The sequence below is a fragment of the Mastigoproctus giganteus genome, chromosome 4 (genome assembly GCF_048544385.1).
Source record: "Mastigoproctus giganteus isolate SK-2022 chromosome 4, ASM4854438v1, whole genome shotgun sequence".
NCBI classification, from domain to species: Eukaryota; Metazoa; Arthropoda; class Arachnida; order Uropygi; family Thelyphonidae; genus Mastigoproctus; species Mastigoproctus giganteus.
This window is the reverse complement of record NC_143578.1, coordinates 57119200-57141335: the sequence shown is the minus strand read 5'-3', so window position 1 is coordinate 57141335 and position 22136 is coordinate 57119200.

The following is a 22136-nucleotide window of genomic DNA, read 5'->3' as shown; positions in this document are numbered from 1 at the left end:
CAAAGGTGGACTGTTTGCCTGATGGCCAGTACGCTGTGCCCCTTTAACACTTGCCCACCGTTTACAGTGGTGCATCGAACACAAGGAGTGGACAGCAGCGAAATGGGGTCAGGTACTCTTTACTGATGAGAGTAGATTCAGTCTCAGCAGAGATTCTGGACGTCAGCTAATCTGGCGAGAGGTTGGCACACGGTATCACCCCGCAAACATCACCGAAAGAGATCGATATGGCGGTCAAGGTGTTCTCGTCTTGGAGGTACGTACACAACTCCAAATACTGGAAGGCAGTACTGTAACCAGTGCACGCTACTGTACTAAGATAATCTTTTCTCATGTGCGTCTGTTTCGAGGTGCCATTGTCCCCGAGTTCGTGTTTATTATTATTATTATTATTATTACTAGCCATATAGTGCAAGGAAGCCTGAGGCTTATGCTGCGCCAGCTAAAAAAAAATTTCCGAGTTACCCTGAGAGAGAGAGAGAATCACCAAGGAAGATGATGATATCCGGCTCAGTACCCTGGGTGTGCCAAGCCCATACTCACCAGGTGTGAGCCCCTCGGGTAATTATGGATGATAACGCCACACCCCATCGCACTGCAGCTGTTGATATGCTTTTGGAAAGTGAGGACATTATTCGTATGGATTGCCTGCCCGTTCCCTTCGATCTAAATCCCATCGAACACATGTGGGACGCTCTGTGGAAACGCCTAGCTGCGCATCCACACCCACTAGAAAATGTTCGCCAGCTGAAGATGGTACTGACAAAGGAATGGACGATGTTACTGCAAGAACTTATCAACAATATTGTTATAAGTATGGACAGGCGGTGCAAAGCCTGCATCGACATTAGGGGTGGCCATATCTCGTACTGAGGACCACCTCTTCCCTTTGTTCCATCTTTGGCAATGATACATCTGTATCATGGCAGCCAGTACTATGTTGCCATTTTTGAATAAAGTCCCTCTGTACCGTTTTGTTTCCGTTGTTGTGTCGGTGTTGTTTCCTTCATCATTTCTGTACCTCATGAGGTTCCTTCTCATAGGAGTGGCCTAGATATCGTTTTCCCATATCTATGCCACTCCTATGAAAAGCTACAGGTGAAAATCTGACTGGTCCTTAAGTTTTGCACACCAGTGTAGTACTTAGTACAGTGCGTGGGTTGAAGGTTGAGAAAACACAAGACACTTGTGAACATTAATTTCAATTTCTGTAGATCAATAGACTTTAATTTCTGTAGATCGTAATTTTTTTTTTTTTTTTTTTTTTTTTTTTTTATGAGAACCCCAAACACGAGAGGTATTAGAACCTATAGTACTTAGTACCGTGCTTGGGTTGGAGGTTGAGAAGACGAAAGAAGATATCTGTTGACACTGGACTTGAACTTCTGTAGATTGTAATTTTCAGGAAATACGTATGAAGGAAGGTTGTTCCAGAAAACGGCAGTTGAATGAACAAATGAGGAAGATGAAAAGTTGGTTCTGTGGGTTTGAAGTTGGACAGTAAATGGATGTTGGCTGGTGGCGGCACGTGTTCGGACTGTTTTGAAAGAGAGAGCGGGAATTATAGAAGCCAATTCAGAAGAACAGTGCCCATGGAAGTATCTGTAGAAGAGGCATGCAGCAGAAACAGTACGTCTATGAGAAAGCGAGTGGAGAGACTCTGTTAGAGATGAATCATTAATTAACCTAACTGCCCTTTTCTGAATGGAATCAAGAAGCCTGAGAGAGGTTTTGGGGGCACCACCCCAGATGTGGGAACAATATTCCATGGCAGGGCGGATTTGCGATTTATACAGAGTGAGCAGCTGTTTGGAAGAAAAGTAACGCCGAGAGCGAAAGAGAAAACCAAGTTTTTTAGATGCAGAGGAAGCAATATTTGTAATGTGCTTGTGCCAAGAGAGATTAGAAGTCAGGGTAATCCCCAAAAGAGATATATCATTTTGCCTAGAAATCGGAGTGTCACTAAAGATAAGCATAGGAGCAGAAGAATCCTTTTTTGCGAGATATAAGACAAGACTGAGTTTTAGAAGGGTTGAAATCAACTAAGTTGTCTTTGCCCCACTGGAGAATTACCTGAAGATCGGCATTTAAGGAATTGGCAGCAGATTTTCGAGAACTTGAAGCTGATTGAGCAGGACAAGGTTTCTCAAAATGGAAAGTTGAATGCAATGTGCTATCATCGGCAAAACTATGGATAGGATTTCCAGTCAATGGAAGAAGGTCATTGATATACAAAAGGAAAAGAGTGGGGGAAAGAACTGAACCTTGGGGGACACCGGCATTAGTGGAGAAGTTAGAAGACAGAGAGCCATCTACCATCACCCTCAGTGAGCGATCAGAGAGAAAACTGGATAACCAATTACTAAAAACAATTGGCAAACCATAAGATGGAAGCTTGTTTAGAAGACCTTTATGCCAAACACGATCAAAAGCCTTTGAGATGTCAAGAGCAACTACTTGTGTTTCACCGAACCTTTCCATTGAATTAGTCCATAAATGGGTAACATAAGCCAGAATATCACCAGTGGATCGACACTGACGGAATCCATACTGGCGATCGTTGATCAGACGGAAGGTTTCTAGGTAGTTTAAGAGTTGGCGGTTAATTGATTTCTCCATTACTTTAGAAAGAGTAGAAGTAATTGCAATGGGACGATAATTGGATGGGAGGGATTTATCACCCTTTTTAGGAACTGGCTGGATATGAGCAAATTTCCAAGCAGAAGGAAAAACTCCTTTGGAATAAGAAAGTGAAAAAAGGCGGCAAAGAATAGGAGTAAGTTCAGGAGCACAAGTTTTGAGAACAAGTGGAGAAATACTATCAGGACCTGGAGCTTTCTTAGCATCAAGATTCATCAAAATCCTTCTGATATCCTTTTGACGGAAGACCACAGGAGGCATTGAACGGAGCGTGTTAGGAATGGTGGGAGGTGTTTTACCAAGATCATTAATACATGAGCTGGAAGAAAAATGGGATGCTAGCAGGTCAGCTTTATTCTTGGCTAAAGTGACAACAGAACCATCTGGTTTGGACAGAGGTGGAAGCAGAGATGGGCAAAAGTTGCGGCCAATAGCTTTGGCAAGAGACCAGAATGCTCGGCTACCATTAGGGCAAGTAGCAAGTTTTCTACTCTTAGCCTGTTCAAACTCTAGTTTGGACTGATTAATAACTGCTTTACAATTGTTGCGAGCTTTGGTGTAGGCAGAAAATGAAATTGAAGAATTAGAAACAAGCCAATTACGATATGCAACATTCTTCTCTTGGACAGCCTTAGCACATTTATTGGAAAACCAAGGTTTAGATAAAGGACGAGATTTTAATGTGGAGTGTGGGATAAAGGATTCCATTCCTGCAAGTATAATTTCACTGACACGATCTGAGCAAATGTTGACATCAGAAGTTTTGAAACAGTAATCAGACCAAGGAAAAGAAGAAAAGAAGTCTCGCAGGTCATCCCATTTTGCATTCTTGTAATGCCAAACAACACGAGGTTGGGAATAGCCATGAGATAAAGGTTCCATTGGAGAAGAGACAATCACCAAGTTGTGATCTGAAGTGCCTAAAGGACCTCTCACTTCGACCTTGTACTTAGAAGGGTTGTTTGTGAGAAAAAGATCAAGCGTATTGGCTGTATGATTAGGATTGTCCGGTATTCTTGTAGGTAAATGAACAATTTGTGCTAGGTCATTAGTAATTGCAAAAGCCTCAGCATCTCGACCTGCTGGGTCGGTGTGACTGGAAAACGGAAGCCAGCTGGAGTTGTGAACGTTAAAATCACCAAGGAAAATTACCTCACTGTTAGGAAAGTTGGACTGGAGAAAGTCAAGTTGCAAAGAGAGGAAGTCAAAGAGCTCCAAGTGATTAGTGGAGTTGGGAGAACGGTAGAGACAACAGATGAATTTTACACAATGAGGTAGAGAGATTTTAAGCCAGAGAAGATCAAAGAGAGGAGATTCCAAATTGCCAAGTCTCTGACAGGGAATATCAGAACGGACATATGCACAAGTACCACCTTTGAGGCGAAAGGAATCATACAGCAAATAGTTTGGACATCTGAGATGAGAAGTAGTTGAATGAACTGATAACTGAGATTCAGTCAGAAAAAGTACATGGGGTTTTGAAGACTGCAAGTGGAAATGGACACCGTTGAGATTGGAATTAAGACCACGTATATTTGTGAAATGAATTAGGAAGTCCTTGGGAGGTTTAGATCTTTTCGCAGATAAGCTTGCTCTATTATTTTGACAATTCATGGTGTATTCAATAGTAAGAAAAAGTGGGTGGGACATGCTGTATGAAGTAATGAAATTTTTGGATATGGCGTACATGTGGTAAGAATATACCCAGATCCTTGACATAACGTGGCCTCGACAATGCTCCCCGCATACACACTACTCGGACTCCCTCCAGTCACTATCTGGCAGAGTAGAGGTAGCAAGATCATATACACTAGCTGATCCGGAAGCCTCCTAGAGAGTTACCAATAGGTTCGGTCCGGTGTACTAACTAGCGGCCGGCCTGCGAACACCGTTTTAGAGTTGTACCCTCGAAATGTAAGGAATATTGGATCTCGCCACGACGTTCATCATAACCTCAAAAATCATCAATCATACTGCATGATGGAAGAGATAGGGAAGGGTTGGCCGGAACTTAGCTCTAGAGACTAAACATGGGTTCCACCACTTCAAGCCTCCAATAAGCAAAGTGGTGGTATTTCACCGGTTGATGAGAGTCATCTACCACCTAGTACTGCCTGTTAACATAGAGGGGCGGCGTTCCTCCATGTGGTGTGGGCGCCACACCTCGACCCCTGCTTACGTTGGTTCATACCTGGGTGGTCACCCACCATGTACTTGTGCATGGGGGTTATACCCAGGATTACTAACAGTCCCACCATCGTGAAGGTGCAAACAGAGGATTTGGCTGTCATAGACCGTCCGGACATCGCCGAAATTGGGTCCACTTGACTTAAGTGTCACCCGAATATCAGTTCCATCAGCGTTTTAGACTCCCAGGTAGCAAGAACAGCTTGTCTGGCATATCTGAGAGAATGTCTGTGACAACCTCAGTACAGTGCGTGGGTTGAAGGTTGAGAAAACACAAGACACTTGTGAACATTAATTTCAATTTCTGTAGATCAATAGACTTTAATTTCTGTAGATCGTAATTTGCAGAAAACAACTGAATGAAGGTTTTTCCAGAAAAAAATAAATTAAAGGGATAAATGAGGAGGATAAAGAAGGTTGGTTCTGTGAGTTCGAATTTGGACAGTAAAAGGATGCTGACTGGTTGTGGCACGTGTTCGGACTGCTTTGGAAGCGACACGGTGAATTACAGAAGTAAAGTCAGAAGGACAGTGTCCATGAAAGTATCTATAGAAAAGGCAATGCATCCAAAACAGAACGTTTATGAAAGAGTGGAGAGACATTGCAAGAGATGGAGCATATATTAACCTAATGGAATATGGTTCCAGTGGAGAAGAGACCGTCACGAAATTGTCATCTGAAGAGCCTAGAGGATCACCCTCTCGACCCTCTATTTTAAAGGGTTGTTCGTGAGAAAAAAACAAGAGTGTTGGCTGTGTGGTTAGGATTGCCTGGTATTCTGGTAGATAAATGAACAATCTGTGCGAACACATTAGTTATCTCAAAAGCCTCAGCATCTCGACCAGCTGTGTCCGTGTGACCAGAAAATGATAATCAGCTGCAATTGTGATCATTAAAATCACCAAGGCAAATTACCTCACTGTTAGAAAGTGTGAATGCAGAAAGTCAAGTTTCAGAGAGTTTCAATTCATTAGTGGAGTTGGGAAAACCATAGAGGGAACAGATGACTTTGACAAAATGGGTGGAGCGATTTTAAGCCAGAGAAGATCTAAAACAGGAGATTTAAAATCACTAAGTCTGTGACAGGGAATATCAAAGCGGACATTTACATAGGTACCATCTGAGTTAAAGAAATGGTACAGCGAATAATTAGAACAACTGAGAAGAGCAGTGGTTGAATCAACCGGTAATTGGGATTCTGTCAGTAAAAGTTAGGCTTGACATATTGTAAGTGGAAATATACGTCATTGAGATTGTAACTGAGATGACGTATATTTGTGAAATGTACAAGGAATTGGTTTGGGATGTTTAGATCCTTTCACCGATAATTTTGTTCTATTAATTTGTTTATTCATAATGTATTGAGTAGTACGAAAATGTGATGAGGACATGTTGTATGAAGTAATGAAGTTTTTGGATGTGGCATATACACGGCGAGAATATACCCAGCTCCTTGACATAACGTGGCCTCAACAATGCACCCGCATGCACACTGCTCAAGTTCTCTCCAGTCACTGTCTGGCACAGTAGAGGCAGCGAGAACATACACTTGGTGACCCAGATGCCTCCTTGAAAGATAGCAGTGGGTTCATTCCGGATGACTAGCTAGCGGCCAGTCTGTAAAAACCTTTTTAGAGCTGTACCCCGAAAGTGAGATTGGACCTTTCATTGTTGTCCATCATAAACTCAAAAGATATCAATCATACTAGAATGGTGAGGTGGGAGGGGGGGGGGGTTGCCAGAGTTTTGCTCTGAAGACTAAACATGGGTTTCACCACTCGAAGCTTTCAGTAATCAAAGTGGTGGTATTGCACCAATTGATAAAGAGTCATCTATCCTAGTGTTTCCTGGTAACACAGAGAGGTGGTATTTCTCTGTGTCGTTTGATGGCACACCTCGACCGTGCTTACGTTGGTGTCTACTTGGGCAGGCTACTCTAGTATACTAAGTGGTGTACTTCAGGATTTGCAGACAGGGTGTATACTCGGGGTTACTAACAGTCCCACCATCTTGAAAATGCAAGCAGAGGATTTGGTTGTTGCAGAATGCCCGAACTTTGCCGAAATACGGTCCACTTGACTCATTTGTCACCTGAATAGCAGTTCCATCATCGTTTTAGACGCAGGTAGCAAGCCCAGCTTATTAAACCCGAGAGAAAGTATGCGACAGCTTCAAAGACCGTCTGGTACATATAAAATTCCGATCATTCATTTATCCCGACCTGCAGGATAAATGGATCATTTTAGAATAATCTGTATTTTGAATATCTTTATTGCAACGTAGCAGATGTATACGTGCCGTATTTCCCTTCCATACCCCAAGGTCAGGGATTGACAAAAGGAAATTTTCTAATTTTTAATATACAAGGACGTAGTCGTGTTTGTTTGTTTGTTTGTTTGTTTACAGCGCTTAAAGACATTCAGACAATAAATAAATGAACTCTGAAGTACGAGAAGGTATATTTAAATTGCTTATAGATTAACAGAGTTAACGCCATGCGAAAATAATGATAAGTGGCCATAATTAAAGGAGATACAATAACATATGATTTAAATAAAATTCATAACTTATGAGAGTGAGATTAATAAATTATTAAATTTATTTATATTAAATAAATTTAATATAAATTTGCCGAAAATGCAGACGAATAAATTTTGGTCTGCATTTTTGGTTATTTCATCTTATGCAATATTGTGAAACTGAAGATATGTAATAATTTTTGATAAGAAATATACGATCCTACCAAAATTATTCGGCAGCATCACATTTCGACCAACCTGAGTTTTAATGAATAAATTATAAGGGGTTAGCCCACTTTTAATTATACAACTCGACATTGATGGATTTCTTTCCTTTCTACAGCCTGCGGTGGTGTCTTGGCACATTATAACCTTAGTCGTTTTGCACCATTGAAACCAAAATCAATCAATCAATGGCCCGAGTCCGCAGTATGAGAGATATAAGCAAATTACCATGATACATTCTTGTTTGTTTTTTGTGTTATATCTGCTATTTATTGTATACTTTTAAATCTGTTCCTATTTTACATACGTCTTGTTCGCACCGTTCACTACTTTGCTAGGTGTGTGTCCAATACTTTTGGGACAGCAGAACCCCAACATGGCTGCTGACCAATGTTGGCAACGCTGTCACGATAACTCGCTCGGTTTAATTTTAGTCAGGGCTTTGTCTGACCAGTGCTTTAATCTTACTTCTTCAGAAGTTTAATCTTACTTCTGACTTTTTTATAACCATTCCTAGAAATGTGTTTATATTTAACTATGTGTTTATATTTTTAAATGGATGGTTATAAATTATATATTAGAGATATCTACACGTATAACGTATACGTGTAGATATCTCTAATTCAGTATGAGTCATACACATGTACATATGCATACATTTGTTTACTGATTAGTGAACCTGATTTAATAATAATGATACTGACAACTTTTACTTAAATAAGAATATGGTATTTATGTGAATTTTCCACTTAGTCTGGGTTCTTGTTAATACGTGTTGTGTTGCAACTCCAGCTTAAAAAACTGCATGCAGCAAATCTTACTTTAATTAAGTTAGCAATACAATACAACAGATTGTACACAGTGCACATATTACAGAGCTAAACTCTGAAACTGTTAACATAAAGTACTTAAAGTTTAGCAATTGAGTGTTACAAGGTTCATATGACGACTTCTGTTTGATTATTTCTGTACTTGTAGTTCAACTAATCTGAAAAGGCTGAAGAATCTAGTTGGCTTTGCTTGTTGAAAACAATAATATATCACCAATTAGCATATAAACTTTAAACATATGTTTTAGTCAACATATTCTTCATCAGAGGCAAATTGCCTCCCATTTTACTTCTTTCTTCCTATCATTCCACTCAACGTTCCTCCGCCAATTTTTCCACCTTTTCCACCCAACATGCCTCCGCCTTTTCCACCCAACATTTCCATCATTTCTCCACCTTTTCCACTCAACATGCCTCCACCTTTTCCACCCAACATTTCCATCATTTCTCCACCTTTTCCACCCAACATTTCCATCTTTCTTCCACCAGATTTTCCACCCAACATTCCTCCACCACTTTCCCTCCCAAACTTTCCTCCACTCCTTTTTCGAGTCGAGGTCCTGCTATCTGCATCTGCATCTCGCTGGGCTCTTTCGCTGTTTTTTGGTCCACGTTCAGATTGAACTGCATAGATGTTACAGTACGCAACTATCACAATGAAAAGCAAAACTAAACTATGCTTCATGATGCAGAATGCACTGAGGGGAATTCGTTACAGACAGCTCGGAAGAGAAGGAATTTAGGTAGAATTCAGCTTAATTTAAAGATAGAGGTGACGTCATGTCGCTGAGAATGACGCGCAATTACCAAACCGCAGTATTGATTCAGGAACCTTCGTGTAGTCAATGTTTTACAAGTCTTGAAGGGAGAAAACGTCAGAGGTAATGTGCACAATGGGATTTGCTGAATAAATTATGTTGAATGTATTTCGTGTATTCAGATGACACCGGTATATGGTATCACGTACTTCAGCTTCCTGATTCATGCTGCATCTAATTGTGTGTATATAGCATTTAGCAAAGATATGTTATGAAGTATTTATCACTTTAGTGATAATGAATTAATTCTCCTTCACGAGGTGGATTAATTAATTATTTTTCTGATTTCTTTTTTTGTAATCTTATAAGAAGATTAATCAAAATTAAAATTGACGATTCAAAAAAAAAAAAAAAAAAAAAAAAGAATGATAACACAATGACACCTACACATGTTAAAATTCATTTGAGAGGAACAGCACAAATAATTACACAGGTTAATAAGCATTTTTTATATGAAAAAAAATATATATGTGCACAGATCTTTCTAGGCTGATTACAAATCTCTTTTCGGTTTTCCTTTAGCACGTCTAATTTTGTGATGAAACCGATTACGTGAAGGGATCAGACTGATTAGTACACTGGTGTGCAAAATTTAAGGACCAGTTAGGTTTTCACCTATAGCTTCTCATAGGAGTGGCCTGGATATAAGAAATGCATTCCAAAGGGACCTTGTGAGATACAGAAATGATGAAGGAAACAACACCAACACAACAGCGGAAACAAAACGGTACAGAGGGACTTTATTCAAAAATGGCAACATAGCATTGGCTGCCATGATACAGATGCATCACTGCCAAAGATGGAACAAAGCAAAGGGAAGAGGTGGTCCTCAGTAGGAGATATGGCCACCCCTGATGTCGATGCAGGCTCTGCACCGCCTTTCCGTACTTTGAACAATGTTGTTGATAAGTTCTTTCGGTAACATCGTCCATTCCTCTGTCAGCGCCATCTTCAACTGGTGAACATTTTCTGGTGGGTGTGGACGTGCCGCTAGGCGTCTCTCCAGAGCGTCCCATATGTGTTCGATGGGATTTAGATCAAAGTCAACGAGCAGGCCAATCCATACGAACAATGTCCTCACTTTCCCAAAGCATATCAGAAGCTGCAGTGCGATGGGGTGTGGCATTATCATCCGTAAACACGAACTCGGGGCCAATGGCACATCGGAACAGACGCACACGGGGAAGGATTACCTCGGTATAATAGCGTGCACCGGTTTCAGTACCTTCCAGTATCAGGAGTTGCGTACGTCCATCCACGATAACGCCTCCTCAGACGACAACACCTCGACCGCCATATCGATCCCTTTCAGTGACGTTTGCGGGGTGATACCGTGTGTCAACCTCTCACCAGATTAGCTGACGTCCAGAATCGGTGCTGAGACTGAATCTACTCTCATCAGTAAAGAGTACTTTAAGTAAAGATTTTGTGGTTGTAACCTTTAAAAATAGTGTTGGTCCTTAAGTTTTGTACACCAGTGAGTTAATAGTCAAGAGAATTCGGCATGAACAACACGTCAGAAAAAAAGTGTAGTGTCTGGTTTATGCAGAATTGCACTCTGGACACGTCACATCTTGTATAGAGTTGAACATCTTGCAGGAAAATATTGTCCAAGAAATGCACGTAGGCTTGGCCTCTGTCGGAAGCTATGGAAGAATATGTAGCCCGATTAACTGCTGACTACCAATATTTCTCCAGATGTTAATATAGAATTGTTGTTGATGAGACTTACCATTACACCATGTGAATTTTCTTCGGGACACTCGTGAATGTTGCGCAAGCCGATAATCCTCTCCAGAGCAAACCTCGCTTCATGAACTAAAAATTATCGAATTCGCAAAACCAGTTTCTTGAGTATGAAATCGGAAGTCATTGACAGAACTTTTGTCATTGAGGATGATTTTCTGGAGGCAATGGTTGCACGTCCTGCTGTCTCCATAGGATGCTCTAAACAGACGTGTGGGGAAATTCTGCAGAGCAGGACCTTGACATGGTATAAGTAGTGCAATGTCAAAAATTTAGTTTTTGCCGCCTTGATGCCTGCCACTAAAAATTAAAATTTTAATGCTTCAATTTTTTTTGCAGTATTCCTGGCAACTTTACATTGGGAGGACGAGCCAATGGGGGGCCAAAGATGTCGAAAATTTTGCAATTAGGAAAGTTTGCATTCTTTAATCAACTTGTTGTATGCGAATTTCCTCCAGTGTCACCATAATGTGATGGCCTTAGAGAATAAAAAGAATGAAAAACAAACCTTCACGAACAGAAAAAATGCGATCCTAACAATACAATCTCCAAATAAAGGTACTGTTGACTGTTTTTAAAATTTGTGGTTACCCTAAATATATCGATTTTCCAGGTACTACCGTTATAAAACGTATAAATACGTACATACTCCTCAAGTGTATAATTCGGCAAGAGGTATTTTGAAATTAGCTATGACAATTTAAAGTTTAATATAAACAAAAACAAAACACTAATGTGTATTTTAAGCTTTTTTAATTAAGCATAAAAAATTTACGGCAAAAAATATTGAAGTGATTAATATTAACAACTATACTAATTTTTCATAAAAAGTATCCTCCAAGAGATTTTATCACTGCCTTGCACTAAGGTTGCATTCTGGCGATTTATTTTATGATACTGTCTTGACTAACGTTATTCCAAGCGATTTGCAAGATTCCCCATAAATTTTGTGAAGATGAGCAGACTTTACGGACTTGACGGTCTAGATGATCTCGTAAAAGCTCTATGGGACTTAAGTCAGGCGATTGGGGTGGCCACACTATGATTTGCTTAGTTTTTAGCTAATGTTGCTTAGTTTTTAGAAAGTTCCTGTACAGCTTAGAGCTATGATTTGGGTTACTGACTTGTTGTAATATGAAATTTCTTCCACAAAGTCAAAGTCCTGAGGATATTACGTTATGTTCAAGAATGTTTTTGTAGTTTTATTTTCTCAAAATTCCTTCAATTCTGATGATGTCACCCAATCCAGAAAAACAGAAGCAACCCCAGATCACGATGGAACCACCACCGTGCTTGTAAACACTGAAAGATGTGGCACCATTTTTTTCTTTAGTTGATCATCTCATAAATTAAAATCTGGATTCATCCGTCCACAGTACGTCTTTTCACTCTTCAATTGTCCAATTCAACCGTTTCCTCCAATGTTCCAGTTTTAATAAGAGTTTTCGGACCGCTACAAGACCATGAAGCCCTGCTTTTCTAATACGAAGTTTTGCAGTAGATGTAGACAGGGGGAGGTTCTCTGTTATTATTGAATTAAGTTCGGATTTCAGGTTATGTGATAATAAGATATAAAACAAATATGCACAAGATATAAACTTAAATGGACGTAAAGGTAAAGTTAAAGCATAACTGGCTCAACTTCCATCATGCATACTTGAATGCATTCCTTTTAAGTGGAACTGAGTTCGGGATCTTGTTTTTCCCCCCTCCAAAAGTGTGGAAAATAAAAGGCATTAAAACTGTGAGTAGCGATATTCGGTTTTAGAAGAAAATATAAAACGATGTTTCTTTGAAATATCAAAGATATACATCAGTAATCACGCAAAAGGAGTCAACTGATAGCGGTTTCATAAAACATATGAGTACTGAATGCAAACCACAGTGCGTGCTTCTTATCATTACTTGATATTGCTCTGGGGGATAGCAGGCCATTCACCGTCCTGCGCAGACCGGGTAAAAAAGGCCCTGGTTCGAATCTCATCAGTGACCCCCAGGAATTTTTATAGGCTTTTTCCACAACACGACTGAGTTCAGTCGTGTTGTGGAAAAAGCCCATAAAAATCGCCCCTTGTTAAAATCTGTCACACCTCAAAGTCTTAACACTAACATGTGCAATATACGTTACCCGATACATTTCAGATTTTAATAACGGGAGATCCCCTTATTCGAATTGTTGTGAGCACGAAGAAATGTACAAAACACGCTTATGCTATGAGTGATTATGAAACCATTTTATTCAACAAATTCAAGAAGCACTTTACAACAATAAATTTTGCAATGCTCTAAAGATCAAGAGGTGCATAACGCATATGGCCAAGTTTTGGTTAGTAAAGAAAGTTGTGCAGTAAATTGAATCAGTCCCGTTCTATCGTCATTTGGATCTTTCTGCTGTTCATCTTATTTTCGTTGGGATACTTTAGCCAGATTCGTCTTCTCCGCCCTTTCCTTTCGCTTTGGCTTCTTCAGCTTTTGCTTTGCCAATGTCTCCGTTCTCTTTGCCCTTTTCAGCATGCTCTTTACCCTCCTCACCATGCTGTTTTCCCTCATTCATTTTCTGCTTAGCGTGTTCGGGAGGACCTGCAGGAGCTGCTACTGATTCTTCTATGAGGAAGGCCAAGAGGCAGAATACAAAGAGAAACACGATAATCTTTTTGGAAACCATCTCGTTATGTTTCAGAATTCGCACGTCTTCTGACTGGAGATGGCTTCATTAACGTCATTTTTATAGAGAGAATGTAGTTTGCGTCGACAGTTGAATAAACAACCTCACTTACGTCAAAAGAGTGGAACACTGATTGGCTCCTTTAACGCATGCTCATAGCAATTATACCCACGAGTCGGTAATTTAATCTTTTGCAGATTGTACTCTATGAGGTACAACGTTATGTACAAGCACTGCTGATACGAAAATGAAAAAAAATAAGAAACAAAACTCCATTTGAAGACGGACTAAATTCCCTAATCTTAAGAACAAGAAACTAACTACTCGCTTTTTCAATATAAAGTATCAATAGAGGAAAGTTAAATAAATATAGATTTCTAGCTTCAAGAATTGGAGCAACTATTAGAAGTTCGACAGAAAAACTGGTCACTGAATTAATTCAAATACCATTAATCAGAAAAAACAGCCACTGAATTAACTACGTTCAAATTACATTTTAACGGAAGCGGATTGCAAGACACCATACATATCTGTATGGTGTCTTGCAATTTGTTTTCGCAAAATAATTTGCTGTGCGGTTGAATAACCCAGAATAATGGTGCAAACTCCAAACCCCACTACACCTGCTTCATATCGGTTGAAGGAGGGTTTGAAATTTTCCAGTTATCGATGGAAATCGATGTTAGACGGCCTCATGCGAATGGCAATAGGCAATGTTTCGTTCCACCAAAAGAAAGGCAGCTGTCTACCTGTGTCTTTTATTTGCGGTCTCCAGATCTGAATACAATATTTCATATGCAGTCTAACCACCGTATTCTATAGAGGACTAGTGACGTCCATCTTTCCCTCTACGAGCGAAGGTATTATAAATGATGGACCTCGAAGGCATCATAAGTCATCCTAGCCGCCTCTTTACACCGAACACAAAATTTTATACCATATTCAATCGTAACGTCTAAACCTTTCTTTTTGAGCCACTTCGCGTCCAGGATCAGGATGCCCACTTCAAGGAATTTAGTCAGAATCGACTACACTCGAAAAGAATACTGTGATGGTTACCCGAAGCAACCACAGGAATAACCCGAGACCGAATGCCGTACACTCCACAGAGTTTATTGGGTGATTCTCAACTCTCGAAAGATTCATACTTGGGTTGATGAAAACGGAGGTTTGGTTGCCGGTACTCATTATCAAAATACCACTTCTTTTAGATATTGGTGATATTCACTCTTGTGGATTCATATTTTATGTGAACTCTTGTTGATTCACGAGCAAGGCTTTCTGCAATGGCACACAGACATTTTCTGCGGAATAATTTGTGGCAAATATTTGAAATTTGTCTACCCCTGTATAATATTTGAATATTATACAGGGGTAGACAAATTTCAATTTCAATAATTTCAATATTTGAATATTATACAGGGGTGGACAAAATAATGGAAACAACTGTGATAAGAGTTACAGGTATGCACTATAGGTACTGGGCCACCCTTTGCTTTTAAAACAGCGTATATTCTACATGGAATAAATTCAAATAAATCTTGAACTGTCTTAAGAGGACAATTTGACTATTCTTCATGGAGTAATGTTTCACGCTCCTTGAGTAATGAAGGTGGAGGAAATCAGCTTCTCACTTTCCTTTCCAAATATGCCCACAGTGGCTCAATACTGTTTAAGTCTGAGCCAGTAATTTTATGCTTTCGGGCTATAATAATTTTCAGTGTCCAGCGTTTTTTATTTTAGTCAGCTTTGATTTTCTGTCACAGTTCGTCCTAATTTTTTATTTATTTGTTTGTTTTCCTATACTTGTGAATGCAGACATCATTTTCGGTACAGTTGCTCTAGATTCATTAAATAAATCAGCAGTTTGTCTCCAATGCTAAACGTGTACCGATAATTTGACCTTTTTGGAATTGACAAGTCGAATCTCTTTGGAATTGACAAGTCGAATCTCTTTGGAATTGACAAGTCGAATCTCTTTGGAATTGACAGCACTACCATATGACATCTTCATGTCATATGATAGTGCTGGCTTGGGACATTATGACGAGGTTCAAGGAGAAGGATCAGGGACAGGAAAGTTCAATTTAAGGATGCGGCGCCTGTATTCTCTGTCACAAGCAAACTTATTAAAGTCAGAATCCAAAGACTGGGCACATGAGAGTAACTGAAAAGGCAGAAACCTGTCGGATAGATGGAGATGGCTGAGTTGCGGACACATAGTTGGAGTCGCTCTGAGGGAAGGCTGAGGGATTCTCCAAGAGCACAGGTTCCAGAATGATGGTGTCGAAATCTTGCCAGTGATCATGATGAAACGTATTAAGGCTTTTCATCCTAATCAGCGTGGCGAGCCTGTGAATTTTTATTAAACTGGACATTTCAGTTGTCCTTAGCTGTGGAGGAAGTTTATGTTTGTTATGGCCCATTTTAAGAGCCAAAATTCGGTAAAAAAGTGGTCGAATTGTTCTAGGGGCAGAAGATGCCCATACCTCTGAGGCATATAAAGGCGGGGAGTATATTGTGGTATTTATATATCTTCCGGTAGTTGTGACATCATTAATATTACGTAAATGCAGTTTGGTCATCCATCGCAGTCGAGCTGCCTGGGTGAGCAGCTTTTCCATGTGGTTACCAAAGCAGAGCTTAGGATCAAAAACAACCCCGAGAGCAGTATGCTTATTGACGATAGGAATACGAGAATTATTACACAGTGTCGGCTGAATATAAGAAGGGTTTTCTTTAATGAGAATATCATAATACTACTTTGATATCAGGTGTTCATTATTTTGTCCACTTTCGCACATAGATTAAGAAATATTAATTAAGAAATAAACAGAAAAAAAACTGTTTCGCTGTATTACCTATGATTTTGAATATAGAATTGAATATTGAAAAATAGAGTTGATTTTGAATATAGGGTCGGAATTCGTTTCATTCCGAATAACACCTTTCTTTGTATTAGCGATAAGAAAGCAGTGAAGTAGTTCAATTAATTTTTTCAGTTGAGTTCCTTTTATCATTTCAATGAACATGAATGCGCAACTGAACTGAGAAGTGTTAAAAATCTCGAATACGTGAGTATCTCACAAAGTCATCGAAAAACAAGGCCATAAGAGTATAATGCTTGAATGGCTGAACAAATTCTATTACAAAGAAAAAAAGGAAAACGTTTGTCATCGGCAAATCCACGTGCCAAGGACAAAAACAAGGTGTTTGCAGGTTTGGAAGGCCAAGAGGCTACTCAGCTTAATACGAACAACATAATCAGCACCACACTACAGTATATGCTTCCCTCTGCGCTGATTGGCTTTATCTGGCACGGTATCTGCATAGTTCACAGTGGAGTTCCTAAAGTTGCCTACTGATGACCTAATAAATAAATAAATTAATTACAAAAATTTACTTTCAAAAACGAGCCAGTTCAACAAACTGCCCTAGTGACATATCAATATGCAAAGTCCATTATATATGAAACAACAGGAAGAATCGTCAAGAATCGGTTTCGTACTGGATATGCTTTCATCCATCAGCTTTTCTTTGAATTCTTGCCTTTGCATCTTATTAACCTCTGTAAGAATTGTCTTCTAGGCATCTGGAATGAACCGTTACTTTCCAGTGGTGTAGTGGCCCAGTGCATGTTAGGAGGACGGTGTAAAATTCTCAAACGAAGCAGCTGGATTCTCATACAGCTACCACTCACAGCATCGGCCCCAGGGGCAAATCTTGGGGACTTGACGGAGTGACTTATCAGAAGTGTAAATAGTGAAGTTTGATTGAAATTTCTTTTTATTGATTTGTTACTTTTCAAGTTTTCTGTTGCACGAAGTGCATTGATTAGCTGCCCTACATTCTCGACGTCTGGGGTGAGCGGTTAGGGGTTCATCCCCCTGACCGGCTAAACGGGTATTGAGTTGGTGGGGCAGAGAGAATTTAGTTTAAAATTGCATTTTGTGCCCTCAAGTTTAAAGCTTTTGGGACCCCCACTCGTTTCACTTGAGCGGGGGAGTGTTTTTAAATAAGTTTCTGAATAGATTTTTGGATTCTTGTGTTTTGAGTTGAAGTGCTGGTCTTTAAGACTATTGTATTATAAAGTTAAAGTTGTAAATAGTTGGCAATTACAGCCTTTTAATATGTCCGGTAAAAAGTCGAGCGCTGGCTCTCTTTCCAAGAAAAAAGCAGATATTGAGATGGAAGCAGATAGTGATTCAGAAGATTCAGAGAGTGAAAACTCTGAGATTCAGGAAGAGGTGGAAGAAATGTTTTCTGAAGAAATGAAGCAAAAATCTGATAGTACTGGGACATCACAGGATACAGCTTCTAAAAGGAAAAAGCAGGAGATTTGAACACCAGAAAAGAAATTAGAAATGATACATAGTATGAAGAAGTTGTTGAACTCTATAATAAAAAGTTCAGAACAAGGACCAGTGGTAACTGGATTAGAAAAAATAGTGGAGGCACGAGGGAGATTAAGGGCTCTCCTATTGCAAAGAGAATATCGAGTAACGGGCAATGTAGCAACCAAGATTATGGAAATATGGGATGATCTAGAAATGGTCATAGTAAAGTTGGAGATAGACCTACAAGTAAGTAGGGCTGAAAAGAAAGATATTCAAGAACAATATAAAAAGGAATATGCTACTGTGGTAAAAGAAAAGTGTGTTGCAAAACCCAGAGTGGCAATTATCACTACCAAGAACAGTAAACATAAATGTAGTGAAGATATTAAAAAAGATTTAATTAGAAAGGTGAGACCTGAACTACAGAATGTTAAGGTACAAAATTTAAGAGCTGTACAGGATAAGAAGATCGTCCTTGAAGTAGAGTCAGAAAAGGATATAGATATGCTCGTTGATTGTCCAAATTTTAAAGAACTAAAATTGTGTGTGGATAAGGTAAAGAAGCGAAATCCTAAAATTCTGATTTATGATGTGGAACTAGATGTGAATAAAGAAGAGTTGAAAGAAAAATTGTGGATTAAGAACTTGAAAGATTATGGAGTAAACCAAGAAGTATTCCAAGAAAGTTTTAACGTGATAAGTGTGAATAAAGCAAAGAGCAAGAAATTGAATAATTGGGTAGTGCAGATAGCAGGTCCGGTCCGTAAACAGTTGATTAGAAAAGGAAAAGTGTTTGTGAATTGGTCTGCCTGTCGGGTCCGTGACATTGTCACGGTGACCCAGTGTTACAGATGCATGGCTTTTGGCCATATTGCAAAGTTCTGTAAAATGAAAGCGTTTTGCGGATATTGTTCCATTGAAGGACATTCCTATAAAGATTGTGTGAATAAGGAAATGCCACCTTGTTGTATAAATTGCAAACGCAGAAAAGAAACAGCAGAACATAATGCTGTAGACCATACTTGTCCCGAGTATGAAAATGCAATGGCCTTAAGTCGGAGAAGAACAGATTATGATTAAAAAAATGTTAAGTGATGTTGTCTGTGGTTATGGGTCTGTATATGGAGGTGCCGTGGCTTGTCATTGGCCTGGTAGGTAAGGCTTTAATGAGATAGTGCTATGCTTGGAAAGAGACTCAGTGTGAGACTACAGTTTTAACATTTTATAAAGCCAAAGTTTAACAATTTTAACCTCCGTTCGAGTAGAGGTCTTCCTCCACGAGGAAGGGGCGGTAACTGTGGTCACACGGGATATTTGCTTATCTCTGTGTGACCACAGGCTAAAGACCGATATAACGAGCCATTTAATGAACAGAAATGTTTAGAATAATTCTGGCCTGATAACTATTGCAGTGATGATAAATCACATGAATAAAACTGTAATAAAACAAAAATTAAGACTTTTGCGCAGATAGGCAAATTGCCTGGGTGGCGCACTGGAGGTTCTGTTGCTTAAATGGAAGTAGCTTGTGGTGATGGAAATCACTTGCAGGAGATAAGAAATTCCGGTTAATAACTCGGGAACCAAGCATTTCCGGAACTATGTTGATATAAAATATTTTTATTGTCTACATATGAGGAACTCATTCCTGAAGTTATGCCGTGTATTTTTGAGACGCCCTGTATAAGAAGTTAGCTGTCATCCATTTGAAATATTAATTTGAAATTGGTCATTAATTAATGATTATTAATTAATAATTAAATCTCGTAGTTGCACAGTTTTTAGCTTGAGAAATGTAGATTTGTGTTCCAATTTATGGAATTTTACCCAATGAAATGCAAATATATCAATGTTGCCCTTATTGAAAAGGAAACTAATGCAGTTTATTGGTGGGTGATGAGTTGCTTAGTGTATTAAAATTGCAAGATCACAGAAATTACTGAAACTAATCTTGCAATTTTAGCCACCGAATTGAGGTGTTTCACGTATATTCGTGTCATCACTATTCGTGTACATAATATTTTGTCATATTATATTCTTAAAAGATTTAATTAACGACACGTGGGTATAATTTATTTGAGCATGCGCTAAAGGAACGAATCAATGCTCCGCTCTGTTTACTTCGATTTAGAGAAAGACTTCCAACGCTCTTTTGACGTCAGCGATGTTGTTTATCCAACTGTCGACGCAAACTAGATACTCTCTATAAAAATGGCGTTAAAACCAGCTTTAAGCAGAAGTTGTGTAAATCCTGAAGCAGACAACAAGATGGTGGCCAGAAAGATTATCGTGTTTCTCTTTGCATTCTGCCTCTTGGCTTTCCTCATAGAAGAATCAGAGGGAACTCCTGGAGGTCCTCCTCCTGAGGCTCAGGAGAGAATGAATAAAGGCAAAGCGCATGCTGAAAAGGGAAAAGCAAAAGCTGAGGAAGCCAAACAGAAAGGAAAGGAGAAATCACAGAACGCTCAAGAGGAATCTTCAGGAAAATAAGATGTCCAGTGGAAAGGTCCAAACGATGATGGAACGGGAAGGATTCAGTTTACTGTACAACTCTCTCTGCCTCAAAAAACCATATTATTATGCGCCTGATTTACTTTAGAGCATTAAAAATTATTGTAAAGTGGTTCCTCAACGCGTTGAATAAAATTATTTTATGATATTTTCCTGCATTTGTTAGTTTTGTACATTTTCACAGCTCACAACAGATAGAACACACACATTATGTTGCCACTTGATGAGGTATGAAATGTAGATTCGAGCATAAAGAGAATGAATAGTGATGTGTAAGACACGAACTGACACAATCTACACCAATCATTGATCTTGCTAAGAATTATGAATGAAATAACTTTATATGGATATATTTTAAATTTATATCTTCTTCTTTTTTATTATTGCGTCATTACCATGCACTGATATCTAAAATTTAATAAAAATGCATATAATCTGTTGGACTGCAATTATGGCAGAGTATTAATCTAAAAAAAAAATAGCTCTGGAATCACTGGCAGCCAGTCCGCTTTAACTGCCCACATTTTTACTTTTCGGCAAGGTGAGAGAAGGTGGGAGAAATAAATGAGTTTTAATCGAGTGTTTTTCATATACAACAGGGTTTTCTGCCAGTTTTAGGCATCAGTGGAGTTTAGAAATGTCCCACAAGTAGCCGCTCTTTTCTCTACAAGGGAAGTTCATTAAACGGGGGGAAAGCTGCTTTTATAGCCATCCATATCAGAAGGTGTTACGCGGTATATGAAAAATGAGATCAAACTGCTGTTAAACGATATGTGTCAATGAATCGAAAAGTTATTAATATGGAAGAAAATTTCAAAAGTGGCTGCCGAGTTACTTGTACGAAGCAAAATATCCGCTCGTGGATGACAACTGAAATTTTGGGAGAGCAAAATGCAATGGATCTGTTACATGGCTTGTTCGGAGAACGTCGGCAACATGTCTGCATAACACTGCAACGAATGACGGGTTTGTTTTGTTTGTTTGGGGATTTATTAGGCGCATTGGCATCTGTGGCCATAGTGCGTTAAGCATTAAGGGAAAATTGCTGCTATGGATAAAGGGATGGTTGAGTGGGAGAAGACAAATAGCGTTCATCAATGAACTCTTCAAGAACTGATGTTATCAGTGGAGTCTTCCAGGGCTCTGTGCTGGGACTATCGTTGTTTTCTCTATTTATTAATGACACTGATGAGGGTATATCAGGTTTGCAGATGATCCAAAGGTTGGCAGCGTAATTAATGAAAGTAATGAAGGCATGCTGCTGCAACAAGATCTAGATTCTTAGGCACATGTGCTGAGAAATGGTAATTGATATTTAACACTGACAAATGCAAGGTACTGCATATGGTCAGCAGTAATCCCACAGTAACGTATGAACTGTGCGGCATTACACTGATGGTAGTGTAAAATGAAAAAAAAAGGACTTGGGAATAATTGTGTAATCAGATATGAAATTCTCTGAGCAGTACTGACAGGCTGTCAGGACAGCTCATGAGTATTTGTCAATGGTACACAGGAATTTTGCTATCAGGAACAAGAAGGTGATTATCCCATTGTATAAGGAAAGGGTTAAGCCACATCGCAGTCCTACACACAGATGCAGGGAGGCCTCATTTTAGGAAGGACGTCGAGCTGCTCGAATGGATACAGAGACGGGC